We start from the raw sequence: 14,381 nt of genomic DNA, 5'->3' as shown, positions 1-14,381 counted from the left end.
AGTGGTAGAGCACTCTCACAGCACCAATAGGGCCTGGGGTCAGTCCCCAGACTCATCAGGTGCTGAAGTTCTGTAGTTTAGCTCATCCGTTTACTGTACATAAGCTTGGCACTTGGGTCCTGTGTCCCTAAAACCTGTGGTGGTTCCCTTGGTAGGCCCTTAAATGTAACTCAGACAGCCTGGGTTCACATCCTCTGCCTGGTGAGCCTCCACCATTACAGAAAGACACAGCCAAACATGGACCCAGCTGAGCAGCCTGATATGGATCAGGTGAGGGTTGTCCTGATTAATCAAGGGGCCGCCATTGGAAGGCATGAGCAGGTTCTCCTCAGAAAGAGTGAAAGTAGCATATATAATTTCTCTCTTTTCTGGTCGAGCCCTCACTTGGGCCACACCTGTATGGGAGAACCAACCTAATGTGTGTGTGTCTGCAGACTTGTTCATGGCTTTTCTGCGCCGGGCTTTCCACCATCCTGTAGGTGGAGGAAACAATGGATCCCGTCTCTTGTGCATACGTCAGGAAAAGAGGTCATTAACTGATTATGCCATTAAGTTCCCCACTTTAGCAGCAGGAAGTGACTGGGGTTCTGCTGCACTAATGGCTGTCTTTAAACAAGGCCTGAACGAGGAGCTCAAGGACAAACTGGTTCCTCGTGACCCACCCTCCACTCTCAAGGACCTAATTGAGCTAGCCCTCTAGCTGGACAACAGATTACAGGAAAGACAGAGGACTCTGGAAATGAGTGGAGTCCAGTCCATCCATAAACCTCCCCTTACTTCTGAAGTCGGCTCCAACCCACAGGTGCCCATGGAAGAGGCAATCTGACCCATGCAGTTGGGTCACACTCACTTGTCCCGGCATGAGCGTGAGGCCTGAATGTGGGACGGCCGGTGCCTCTATTGCGGTCAGGCAGGACATCTGTGCCCCGCATGCCCAGAGTTGTCGGGAAACATGATGGACTCGTCCATTCCCCCCCCAGACCCAATGGGGTGTTCCTCAGTGCTGCCATCTCAGGGACGAGTGCCTCAGGGCCTTTGTCGACTCAGGGGCAGCAGGGAACTTCATTGATGCAGCGCTACCCAGGGCTCTGAGGTTGCCTTTGATCACTCTAGACCAGCAACTACCCATCTTAGCCATTGATGGGCAATTTCTGAAGTCAGGGGTGGTCTCCCACCAAACCAAACCCCTCACACTGAGCATCGGACAGCACACTGAGCAGGTCTCTTTATGCCTGATCAGCGCTCCCAATGTTCAGTTAGAGTTGGGCTTTCCCTGGCTCCAGCATCACAATCCTCATCTGGACTGGGAGAACTGGTCCATCCTTTCATGGGGGAGGATATACACATCAACAACTACATGAACTATCATTTATAAACATTTGAACATTTTCAAAATCTGATTTAGTTTGTTTGTTATTTATTTATTAAAGAAACATATAAAGTATTACCTTTTCTTTTTGGGGAATTGTGATGTTGATCCACTGTTTTATATAAACCTATAAAGTAGTAATGAATTATTTCTGTTGTAAGTAGTTTAATTTACCATACTTTGGTTGATTGTATAAACAGTATATAGATTTTTTTAAAAACTCATTAGAACATAAAACATTACAAAACAAAATGGTATATCTTCACTGCATAGTAACAAATTAAGTTATATAAACTTGGTCTACATCATTAATCTAAACCTCCAAAACAGTTTAAATCATAAGTCTATAGAGGAGCAAATAGTTAACAAAAAAGAAAGCTGATTTAGGCCCATAGTAAAGTAAAATCATATAAAAGGAACATACATGTTGAATGTGATGATGTAGACCAGTGGCCACTAACCCTCCTCCTGAAGATCTTTTTTTCCTAAAGAGTTTCGTTCCAATCTGCTTCTTAACATGGTGCCTCTCCCTTACCTAACATTAATGCTTATGATCCAGCCAATCAAGAACATCTGAAAAAGTTGTCCAGAGCAGGGTGACAGATTATAGTTGGAACTAGACTCCACAGGAAGGTAGATCTCCAAGACCAGGGTTGGAGACCACTGATGTAGATGGAGGTTCCACTAACACTACTGCTCAAGGTAAAACAACATATCAACTTTCTTGCAAATGTTGCAAAGTGGTGTATTGAGTAGATACTGGCCATAAAATGCCCTTTTGTGTACTGTAATTTGTATCCAAATTTCACAACTGCAAGCATTCGAACTAGAACTGCAAAATCATGTTTCGTACCTCCTGACCACCAGGACTGGTTCTTATCTTCTGAATGCCTCCTGTGGAATACCAAGTGAGTCACCATGTGACCTCTGCATGTGATGTCACAGGGGTGTAATACACTGTGACTCACTGAAGAGATTCTTCTTTCTTCTCTCGTCATTGGACAGACTATGCAACCAGGCGACATTTTTTACCTAAGTGTCATATCTCATCACCCTCTATGAGTGGCTGTCTGTAACTCCATCCGTCCACAGGCACATGTGTGTTCTTGTGCTGCATGAGTGCCTGAAGGCCCCATGGTGGTCCTTACAGTTCCTCATGTCCTGAACATCAATGAGTCAGCAGCTAGCATGCAGAGAGGTAGTAACAATGGAAACATCTACCATAAGATGGAGTGCAGTTGGAGTGGTTAACAGAGGTCACCTGACAACATATCAACCACCTTGAGCTGCGTGCAGTAAAACTCATCGTGGAACATTCCCTTCCAAACCTCCAAGGCAGACATGTGCTAGTGCACTTAGACAATAAAGCTGCCATTTTCAATGTGAATCACTACAGTGGCACCAGTTCTCGATCACTGTTGAGCCTAGCGCAGGACCTAAGGATGTGGACACACCCCAATTTCCTGTAGCTAATTTTCCTAAGAGCTACACACGTGTCCAGTGCATCCAACCTGACAGTGGATGCTCTCTCGTGGCACTCCCTGAATCTGGGCTGCTAAAGACTCCACCAAGAAGTGACCAAGAAGATTTGGGACAGGTGTCTGGAGTTCTTCCAGCTGTGGCTGTGACCACCTCAGGGCTATCATCATGCTCTCCTGGAGTCAGGAACATGTCTCTGATGGTGAGGGCTCTATTTGCTCGCACCCTGTACAAAGTCAAGTGGTACGTGTTCTTGAATTGCTGCTCGAAGAACCTAACAGACCCACTTACAATTTCAGTGGAGTCAGTGCTCTCATTCCTAAAGGAATTGCTGGAGGAAGGGAGGTCTCCCTCTACCTTGAGAGTCTATGTTGCCACTCTGTTTAGCTGCCTGGCTGCAGGTAACACCACCCCAATTGATCTGGCTTCTGTTGAACAGTTAAAGCAAGCTGCTCTTCAAGGGCCCTTCAAACCCTTCAGTGGGGCCTGGATGACTCATTTGAGACTTTAAGGCTGAACCCAGCCTTTCTGCCAGAAATCCTCAGTCTGGCTTTTATTAAACCGTCCATCAGCCTGGCAGTGTACTCTGACCAGTCCGACCCAAGGAGCACTGAGGGGCTATATCTCAGCTACAGCAAAGGAGTGCAAAACATACTAGCTGCTCAAATGCTTTTCAGAGACCAAGTGAGGCTCCCTGCTCTCCAAGCAGTACAAGTAAGTCTCCAGTGAGTCATAGTGTATTATAACCCCAATGACATCATGTGCAGAGGTCACATGGTGATACATTTGGTATTCTGTTCTTGGTTGATGCTGCATATGCAGAATGACATCCACTAGGTAAGAACTGCCCCGGCAGTCATCCACCACTTACATATCAAAGTCAAGGTCAAAGTCAAGTCAAGCCAAAGTGAACTTTATTCAGACTATACATCAAGGAGTGCACATCTGAAGGAGACTGCATTTCTCCAACTTCGATGTGCAAAGTATAACATAAATATAGCATAAAACAAACACACTACTAGACAACACAGATGGACATAAAACATACACATAGAGAAAATATATACATATTTTAAAATATTGCACAACGTTCATTGTTCTCATTGTCCACAGTTACATCCATAACTATTATTAATACACTAATTATACATTTAAGCTCTAAAAGATAACATGCCCACATTTCATGGGCCTAGAGTGAGCCTAATGTTTAAAGGCAGGTTTTGTGTTTGTGTATAACAATTCTTTTTGTATGTTTACTGATAATTTGAGAGTTATTTCTATTCTACAGATGCACAGAGACAGACAGAAAGTCTGAAGCTCAAATTAAAAATCAAAGATCGATATGCAACATTCTATGAGGGGACAGCAGCGAAAGGGAAGCACAATCCTCTCCATGACATTTACACAGAGCTCTACATAGTGGAGGACTGGAAAGTTCAGTGAAGTTTTCAGTGGAAACCAAAACATTAAAAAAGTGCTGACACTGGGAATAGCGGGAATTGGGAAAACAGTCTCTGTTCAGAAGTTTGCTTTAGATTGGGCTGAAAGAAAATCCAATGCAGACATAGATTTTGTTTTTATTATTCCCTTCCGACAGCTGAATCTTCTAAAAGATGAAGAATATAGCCTTCCTGAACTACTTCTTTACTTCTACCCTGAACAACAACTTCTAAAAGAAACTGCATTTTTTTAAAAGGTAAATATAGGTGTGTTTTCATCTTTGATGGACTGGATGAACTTAGAAGTCCACTGAATTTTGACCAGAAGGAAATATCAGCAGTAACAAAGAAGGCAAGTGTTAATGTGCTGGTAAGAAGCCTCATCACAGGAGCACTGTTTCCATCTGCTCTCGTCTGGATCACCTCCAGGCCTGCAGCTGCAGATCAGATCCCATTAGACCAAATCCACCTCGTGACTGAAGTACAAGGATTTGTCACAGACCAGCAGAAGGAGGATTACTTCAGGAAAAGAATCAGGGATCAGGATCAAGCTAACAGAATCATCTCACACATCAAACAGTCAAGGACTCTCTACATCATGTGCTACATACCAGTCTTCTGTTGGATCACATACATTGGTCTTCAGCAAATCATGAAAAATCACATTGCAGTAGAAAAATTCAAATCCTTAACACAAATGTACACACACTTTCTAATCATTCAGATGGAAACAAAGAGCAAAAAATATTATAAAACTCATCAGAAAGATACAAAGAAACTGCTGGAATCCAACAGAGATATTCTTCTGAAATTGGCTGAGCTGGCTTTTAAACAGCTGATGGATGGCAATGTGATATTCTATGAAGAGGACCTGAGTGAAAGTGGCATTGATGTCACTGAGGCCTCAGTGTATTCATGGATTTTCACTGAGATCTTTAGGGAGTCAAGTCAAGTCAAGTCAAATTTATTTATATAGCGCCATTTACAACAGATGTTGTCACAAAGCAGCTTTACAAAGAATCCGGGTCCACGCCCCCAGTGAGCAAGCCTTGGCGACAGTGGCAAGGAAAAACTCCCTCAAAAGGAGGAAGAAACCTTGAGAGGAACCAGACTCAAAAGGGGAACCCATCCTCCTCTGGTCGACACCGGATAAGAGGACAGACACAAAACAGTATAGTGGATACAGTTTAACACCACCGTGCAGTGCACCGGCCGCATCTCAGGTCAGACCCTCTTAGGACAGGCAGCCGCTCAGCTCAGGGAAAGAGAGGGGGAGGGGGAAGGGGGGGTAGAGGGGAGGGGGGATGAGAGGGACATAGTTAGAAAAACAAATTAACCAAAGGCTCGACTAAACAGGTACGTTTTTAGCCTAGACTTAAAGATAGAGGCTGTGTCTGAGTCCCGAACACAGACTGGTAGGCTATTCCAAAGCTGGGGGGCTTTGTATGAAAAGGCTCTTCCCCCTGACGTAACTTTATTTATTCTGGGTACTAATAATGAGCCCGCATCTTGTGATCTAAGTGGGCGTGTCGGTTGATAATAGGAAATAAGGTCACTGAGGTACTGAGGAGCAAGGCCATTCAGTGCTTTATATGTCAGTAGAAGAATTTTGTACTCAATGCGGAATTTAACTGGCAACCAATGTAAGGTACACAAAATTGGGCTAATGTGGTCGAATTTCCTGGTTTTGGTGAGAACTCTGGCTGCAGCGTTCTGGACTAACTGAAGCTTGTTAAGGTTTTGGCTGGAACAACCAGAAAGCAGAGCGTTACAGTAATCTAACCTGGACGAGATGAAGGCGTGAACTAGCGTTTCTGCATCCTGTAGCGACAGTGCATTTCTTAATTTAGCGATGTTACGCAGGTGGAGGAAAGCTATTCTGGTAATATTGGTAATATGCTCATCGAAGGCCAGACTGGGATCAATCGTGACACCAAGGCTTTTTACAGATGTGCCTGGTGCAATTGAGAAACTATCGAGATTAAGAGTAGACGTAGGCAGATTATCCCTAGCAGCTTTTGGACCAAGAAGAAGGACTTCGGTTTTGTCTGAATTTAGTAAAAGGAAGTTGCTTGACATCCAGTCTTTAATGTCTTTGACACAGTCCTCTATCTTATTAAGTTCAGTTTTGTCCTCTGGTTTAGCTGAAATATATAATTGTGTATCATCGGCATAGCAGTGGAAACTGATGCCATGTTTTCTAATGATGGTACCTAGTGGTAGCATATATAAGGTAAATAACATGGGTCCTAAGACAGAGCCCTGTGGAACACCATACTTTACTCTTGTGAGAGCTGATCGTTCACCATTTACATTAACAAACTCAAAGCGATCACAAAGGTAAGATTTGAACCATGAAAGAGCTTTACCTGTCACTCCTACTAGTTTCTCAAGCCTGTCTAATAGAATGGAATGGTCTATTGTGTCAAATGCTGCACTAAGATCGAGTAAAACCAGTAAGGATATGTTTCCTTTGTCAGCGGATAATAAAAGATCATTTACAATATTCACTAACGCTGTTTCGGTACTATGGTGAGGCCTGAAGCCAGACTGAAATTTTTCATATATATTACTCCTATGCAGATGGGAACATAATTGTTTTGCCACGGCTTTCTCTAAAATTTTTGATAAAAAGGGAAGATTTGAAATAGGTCTATAGTTTGATAGCTCAGAGGGGTCAAGACTAGGTTTCTTTATTAAGGGTTTAATTACACCTAATTTAAGAGATTTTGGAACATACCCGAGGCTGAGAGAAGAGTTTATTATAATTAGAAAGGGCTTAGTTATTTCTGGCAAAACATCTTTAAGTAAACCTGTAGGAATAGGATCTAGTATACAAGTTGTTGTTTTTGTAGATGAAATAATTTGGACGAGCTCTGTTTGTTGGAGTAAAGTAAAAGACTCCAGCGTCTCTGTAGTGGTTATACTGCACTCTAGATCTAGATTAGGTTTATAGGACACTGCACTGCAATGCTGCGCATTTTGAATTTTGTGCCTAATCAATTCAATTTTATTATTGAAGAAGTTCATGAAGTCAATGCTGCTGTAGGCTGATGGTATCTGGGCTTCAGTAGCTGCTTGATTATTAGTTAATTTAGAGATAGTACTGAATAGTAGCCTAGGATTATTCTTGTTATTTCCAATCAATGACGAGAGATAGGCTGAACGTGCTGACTTTAGTGCTTTTCTATAGTCTATAAGACTCTCCTTCCAGGCAGAATGGAAAACCTCAAGTTTAGTCTGACGCCATTTACGCTCTAATCGCCTAACAGTCTGTTTCATAGCTCGAGTATGGTCATTGTACCATGGAGCGAGCCTTTTCTGCCTTATTCTTTTACTTTTTAATGGAGCCACATTATCTAAAGTGGAGCGAAAAGTGTCTTCCAAACATTTAGTCAGCATATCTAATTCATTGGGTTCAGACGGACAACTAATTAAGGACGAAAGATCTGAAAGGTTTTCAATAAAGCTATTGGGTGTAGACGATGTTATAGTACGTTTAACACTATAGCGTGTGGATGGACATATATTACGACTAAAATTGATTTCATATGAGATTTAGTAGTGGTCTGACACTGCTGTGGTCTGAGGAAGGATGGCCAAATGCTTAATGTCTATACCTAAGGTCAATATTAAGTCTAGAGTGTGGTTACAGTAATGAGTAGGCCCCATAATATTTTGAGTGAAGCCAAAACAGTCTAAAATAGATATGAATGCCTTACTTAGCGGATCCTGTGGTTTGTCTATGTGGATATTAAAATCTCCAACAATTATTACTTTATTCGAGATTGTTATTAAACTAGATAACAGGTCAGTAAATTCCTGTAAAAACTCAGAGTAAGGCCCCGGTGGCCTGTAGATTATGATAAGTGAAAATGAGCTCTCATTTGTTCCTCGACTGCTAACGTTGAGAAACTGAATTTCAAAGGAAGAAAAATTACGGTCTGCTTTCTGGGTTAGTCCTAAAATGTTGGTGTAAATGGTTGCTATGCCTCCACCCCAACCGTATAAGCGAGGACTATGTACATAGCTATAGCCTGTTGGCATGGCTTCATTTAAAGCCAAGTACTCTTCAGGTCTAATCCACGTCTCTGTTAGACACAGAGCATCAAAGTCGTGATCAGTAATAATTTCATTAACAATGACGGCTTTAGGTGTGAGAGATCTTATGTTAAGCAGTCCTAGTTTTAGACCAAAGGTGCGGTCATGGCAGAGTGGTACAACTGGTCTGATATTAATCAAGTTATTAGAGCAAACACTTCGAGGCTTTTTGATGCTTTGTTTTATTCGGGGAACAGACACAGTCTCTATTGGGAGAAACCTATGAGCATTTATATTTATAGAATAAGCTTTTATATCAGCACTTGCCTTATTTACACTATAAGTGCTAGTAGTCGTCTTATTTTCAGTACTAACACTAGCATTATAAGCTGTAGAAAGGAGGGAGGGAGGAATGTGTGTTTTTCCAGAGGACGATGTACTGCTTTTTTCATCTGAGCTTTCAGGAGTTCCTGGCTGCTGTCTATGTGTTTCGCTGCTATGAGAGCAAGAACGTGAAGACATTACAGATTTTTATCCCATGGTACAGAGAGCAGTCTGAAACTGTTTCACTGGATATGCTGCTGATGGGAGCAATGGATAAAGCTGTAAAGAAAAATAATGGAAACCTGGATCTTTTCCTCCGTTTCCTGCTAGGCATCTCACTGGAGTTCAATCAGAGACTCTTACAGGGTCTACTGACACAGAGCAACTCAGAGAGAACCAGAGAGCACATCAAGAGTTTACTCACAAGGGATGAAGAATATCAAATCTCAACTGAGAGATCCATCAATCTGTTCCTCTGTCTGTCTGAAATGAATGACCAGTCTCTCTCCAGAGATCTTCTGGAGTATCTAAAATCAGAGAAACGCTCAGAAAAGGTACTTTTTACTGGAGAGTGTTCAGCACTAGCCTATATGCTTCTGAACTCAGAGGAGGTTCTGGACGAGTTGGACCTGAAGAAATACAACACCTCAGTGAAGGGTTATAGGAGACTGATCCCAGCTGTGGCTATCTGCAGAAAAGCTCTGTAAGTGTTAAATCCATATTATTATAATATCTACATTTAAATATTGATTGAATACAATAATTGACAGACAAATAAAAGGCTTGGTAATGCTCTGTGAACAAATGCAATACTTTGCAACATGATTAAGCTAAAACCCAGGCTTATATACTAACTGGTACATACAACAAGGAACAAGTGAGTGTAATCAGTAGTCATTATATTCTTCATTACATTCTTGTTTTATTTACATTTACTTACATTTTACACAGCGTCCCAAGTTTTTTTGGAGCTGGGGTTGTATTTAAAGTCCATGCTATCAGCGCAACCCCCCACTCCCCCAAGCCTCTCACATTACGATTCCATCTCTTCTGTCCCACTTTGCCTTAAAGGGGAGAGTTGTTTCGGTGTTAGCAATTTGCATAATAACTGTACAACCTCTCATGAATCTTTTACCTCCAAATCACAGGTTCCTGTCGAACCACCCTGGTAGTAGGTGATCATTATCAGGAACATTAATGATCACTCATCTGTCACCCACTACTTCTCAGGCATTAAGGTCCATGATTTTATGTAGATGCTCCCTAGCCTGTTAGATAAGTATTGTTATGTTAGTAATATTGTAATACACATTAGTTTTGACAACACTAGAGGTCAAAGTTCAGAATTGCTTAAAAGAGAATTCATATGTTTGTCATCCAGAAAAGACTTGGTGAATGGGTTTCTATATTTGATCCAGTCCCTTCCCTGGGAAAAGGTGCAGGATGGTTCAGCCGCATTTGAAGTTTATATGAATGGCTTGAAAACACTCCATTATTATGACTTTTATTGACAATTTTAATCTTTTCTAGAACGGTCTCTCACTGATAGGATCCACCCCAACAGACTTGGTTCACAAATAATAAGCTACAATGTACAGTATCTCACAAAAATGAGTACACCCCTAACATTTCTGCAAATATTTTATTTTTTCACGGGACAACACTATAGAAATGAAACTTGGATACAACTTAGAGCAGTCACTGTACAGCTTGTATAGCAGTATAGATTTACTGTTAGCACTGCCTTAACCCTCTTGGGCATGGAATTCACCAGAGCTGCAGAGGTTGCTCCTGGAATCCTCTTCCACTCCTCCATGATGACATCACGGAGCTGGTGGATGTTAGACACCTTGCGCTCCTCCTCCTTCCACTTGAGGATGCCCCACAGGTGCTCAATTGGGTTTAGGTCGGGAGACATACTTGGCCAGTCCATCACCTTTACTTTCAGCAAGGCAGTTGTCATCTTGGAGGTGTGATTGGGGTCGTTATTGTGTTGAAAAACTGCCATGCGGCGCATTTTCCAAAGGGAGGGGATCATGCTCTGCTTCAGAATGTCACAGTTCATGTTGGAATTCACGTTTCCCCCAGTGAACCACAGCTCCCCAGTGCCGGCAGCACTCATGCAGCTCCAGACCATGATGCTACCACCACCATGCTTGACCATAGGGAAGAGACAGTTGTCTTGGTACTCCTCACCAGAGCGCCAGCACACATGCTGGACACCATCTGAGCCAAACAAGTTTATCTTGGTCTCGTCAGGCCACAGGACATGGTTCTAGTAATCCATGTTCTTCGACTGCTTGTCTTCAGCAAACTGTTTGCGGGCTTTCTTGTGCATCAGCTTCAGAAGAGGCTTTCTTCTGGGACAACGGCCATGCAGATTGGGTTGATGCATTGTGCGGCATATGGGCTGAGCACTGACAGGCTGACCTCCCTCTTCTTCAACCTCTGCAGCAATGCTGGCAGTACTCATGCGTCTATTTTTTTGAAGCCAACCTCTGGATGTTGACGCTGAGGTTGAACACGTGAACGCTGAGTCCACGCTGAACACGTGGACTCAACTTCTTTGGTCGATCCTGGTGAGGCCTGTTCCGAGTGGAACCTATCCTGGAAAACCACTGTATGACCTTGGCCACTGTGCTATAGCTCAGTTTCAGGGTGTTAGCAATCTTCTTATAGCCTAGGCCATCTTTGTGGAGAGCAACAATTCTATTTTTCACATCCTCAGAGAGTTCTTTGCCATGAGGTGCCATGTTGAATATCCAGTGGCCAGTATGAGCAAATTGTACCCAAAACACCAAATTTAACAGCCCTGCTCCCCATTCACACCTGGAACCTTGTAACTCTAACAAGTCACATGACACCAGGGAGGGACAGCGACACAATTCGGCACAATTTGGACATGTTCACTGTGAGGTGTACTCACTTGTGTTGCCAGCTATTTAGACATTAATGGCTGTACGTTGAGTTATTTTCAGAGGACAGTAAATCTATACTGCTATACAAGCTGTACACTGACTACTTTGTTATATCCAAGTTTCATTTCTATAGTGTTGTCCCATGAAAAGATATAACAAAATATTTGCAGAAATGTGAGGAGTGTACTCACTTTTGTGAGATAGTGTATGCTGTACTCCAAACGACTCCCAGCAATGCCTGCTCAAATATTTCTGTAATTATCAGTAGTCAGCCTATGATTAGCATGACAAATATAAAAAGGCAAAATGCTTTGCAATCCAAAAATTGTAACTTTGTTAGGAACCCAGACAACCTTATTCTCATTGAGCTGTCTCTGCTCCCCCCCGAAAGTCTAAACATACTGTCAGCTCTATAAAAGATCCTCTCAACTTTAAGAGCAAAAAGGGTCTAGGCATACTTCACCTAAACATTAGGAGTCTACTTCAGAATGGTAAACCAGATAAATTGAAATCTCTAATTTCCCCATCCGATCCAAATATTGTTGTATAACTTAAAATAATGATCTAGCTCTTAATTAATACAATTTATATAGAATCAGGGGTGGAAATATTACTGAAAATCCTTGCTTATGTAAAAGTACTGTTACTGTAATCATAATTTATTTGAGTACAAGTATCAATACAGGAAGTTACTTATATAAAAGTAAATAAGTAGTTTATTGTAAAACTACTTGAGTACTCAATTTAATTTTTGAATATTCACAATCACAGTCTGAAAATATTCCTGAGGTGACGGCTACATTACTGGAATTACCCATCTTGTGTCAGGAACAAGAAATAAAAAAGGTAATAAAAAGGCAGCTTGAAAGTCCAAGGAGCAATCAAAAGACAAGGGAAGGGGCTGGCAGTAACTAATTCTGTAACTGTGGAATTAGCCACAACCTATAACTTAACAGAGCAGTACTAGAAAAGTAAAAAAAAAAAGCTCTCATGAACTAAACATAGTTAACTTCGCAATAGCGGTGGCTTAGTTAATGGAAAATGGTCCAACGTCTTTTCTTCACTGCAAAATACACACCACTACATGCAGAGAATCAGAAAAGGCTGCATATACTCATGAGTGTCCAGTTAGTGATCATAACTGCAAGGTGGAGACTGCAGCAACTCGCTAGTGGTGTGTGGCTTGGTCCTTTGTGTCACACTCACCACCGTAGCTGTTCTCACCGTGTGCTAGTGCCTTTGAGACCCTCGCAGTACCGTGTGGCAGCTCTCAACATTGTTTGCATGCTCTCCACACGGCAATCCTTGTAGCCTTCCACTTTCTGCTTTCTGTTTTCTGCTTTCTTCTTCCTCGCTGCACTGTGCTACCAGGGAACCACTCCCCAAAAATTGCTCACTTCACACCTGCTGGAGTCCCCTGTTAAAATAAAAGTCCCCACCTTCGAACACCTCTTCACTCTGTTGATTTGTCCATTATTAATGCAAGGTCCAACTCAATTGGCTAATCATTTAGTAGAGAGTTGTCAGGGAGATAGTAGAAAAAATAACACCAAATAACACTATAATACATCCAAATCGCAAATACACAAATCAAGGGAAAAAAAAGGAAAAAAAAACACAAACCAATATTTAACCTTTCTAACAAACACTTTCGCAGTACATTCACTGTTTGTGCTCTGTTTTGATAAATTTAACTGCATTTTCTTCTCATCGGTTTTTGAGCTGATACATACATCATCTAAACCGCTTATCCTTCTGGGTCGTGGTGGGGTGCTGGAGCCTATCCCAGCTGTCATTGGGCAGAAGGCAGGATACACCCTGGACAGGTCGCCAGTCCATCACAGGGCAGACAGACATACACATTCACACCTAGGGGCAATTTAGCGTGTCCAATTAGCTCAACTGCATGTTTTTGGACCGGAGGAAACCGGTCCAAGGAAGACATGGGGAGAACAGGCAAACTCCACACAGAAATGACCACACAGAAATGACCCTGGTCGCCCGGCCGGGAATCGAACCCAGGCCATTCTCGCTGTGAGGCAACAGCGCTACCCACTGCGCCACCGTGCTGCCCTGAGCGGATACACTCATCATTTATTTTTATTCTGTGATGTTAAACATTGAAAATTAAAGTAGCAAAGTAAAAGTATTTCAAAAAAATTAACTCAAATAAGGGTAGAAGTACTATGATTTAATTTTACTCCAAAAAGTACCATTATGGGGGAATTGCACTCAAGTACAGTAACAAAAGTAAATGTAATTCATTACTAAAGCTAGTACTCAGCTCAGATACTGCCAGAAACAAAAGGCCATGTTGATACCTAGAGAAAAGAAACAGAGTTAACATAGCACAGGGCAATACATTTCAATAAATGCAATACAATACATTACAATAAATACTTAACTTAGTGCTCACTTAAATGCTGTAGAAAGAGATGTGTCTTCAGTCTGCGTTTGAAGACCACAAGAGAGTCTGCTGTTCGGACAGCCAGTGGGAGTTCGTTCCATCAATACTGAGTTGAATAGACCAAATGGAAAAGAAATTACTAGGTCAAACTTGATAGACCTAAACTTATCCAATAGAAGTGAAAAAAAAATACTGCCTCTGATGTTTTCAATCTTTGTTTTAGTGACCACTGCCCTTTCCAATGCATTAGAAGTATCAGCTTAAAAAAAACATGCTTATAGATGTTGGTTAAAAGAAATTTTGGTAGCACTTTTATTTTATGGTACAGTAAGTTACTAGTATTTAATAGGTAAATATGTACTATTTATCAGTAATTTTCTGGTACATACTCTGTATGTACATAA

General features: G+C 41.8%; 1 protein-coding gene, 1 long non-coding RNA gene and 1 pseudogene across 2 annotated transcripts in view; 2 read left to right on the top strand and 1 right to left on the bottom strand.

Annotated features, from left to right (window-relative positions):
- LOC118826312 overlaps positions 1–14,381 on the top strand; it is a 545,149-nt pseudogene that overhangs the window by 243,442 nt on the left and 287,326 nt on the right.
- On the bottom strand, positions 9,077–12,907 carry LOC118826382. Its single transcript, XR_005008744.1, has 3 exons — positions 12,795–12,907; positions 9,593–9,716; positions 9,077–9,179 (listed from the first exon to the last, which is right to left on the bottom strand). It is a non-coding gene; the product is annotated as an uncharacterized LOC118826382 (long non-coding RNA).
- The window catches only part of LOC118826366 (stonustoxin subunit beta-like), a 36,292-nt gene continuing 31,083 nt past the window's right edge, over positions 9,173–14,381 (top strand). Inside the window, exon 1 of the transcript XR_005008740.1 lies at positions 9,173–9,355. The gene's annotated coding sequence lies outside the window, so the exon portion shown is untranslated. The remainder of the gene's footprint in view (positions 9,356–14,381) is intronic.

This window comes from Colossoma macropomum, unplaced genomic scaffold, assembly GCF_904425465.1.
Source record: "Colossoma macropomum unplaced genomic scaffold, Colossoma_macropomum, whole genome shotgun sequence".
In the NCBI taxonomy this organism is placed as follows: domain Eukaryota; kingdom Metazoa; phylum Chordata; class Actinopteri; order Characiformes; family Serrasalmidae; genus Colossoma; species Colossoma macropomum.
The sequence above is the reverse complement of the archived record's forward strand: the minus strand, read 5'-3'. Positions and strand labels throughout refer to the sequence as shown.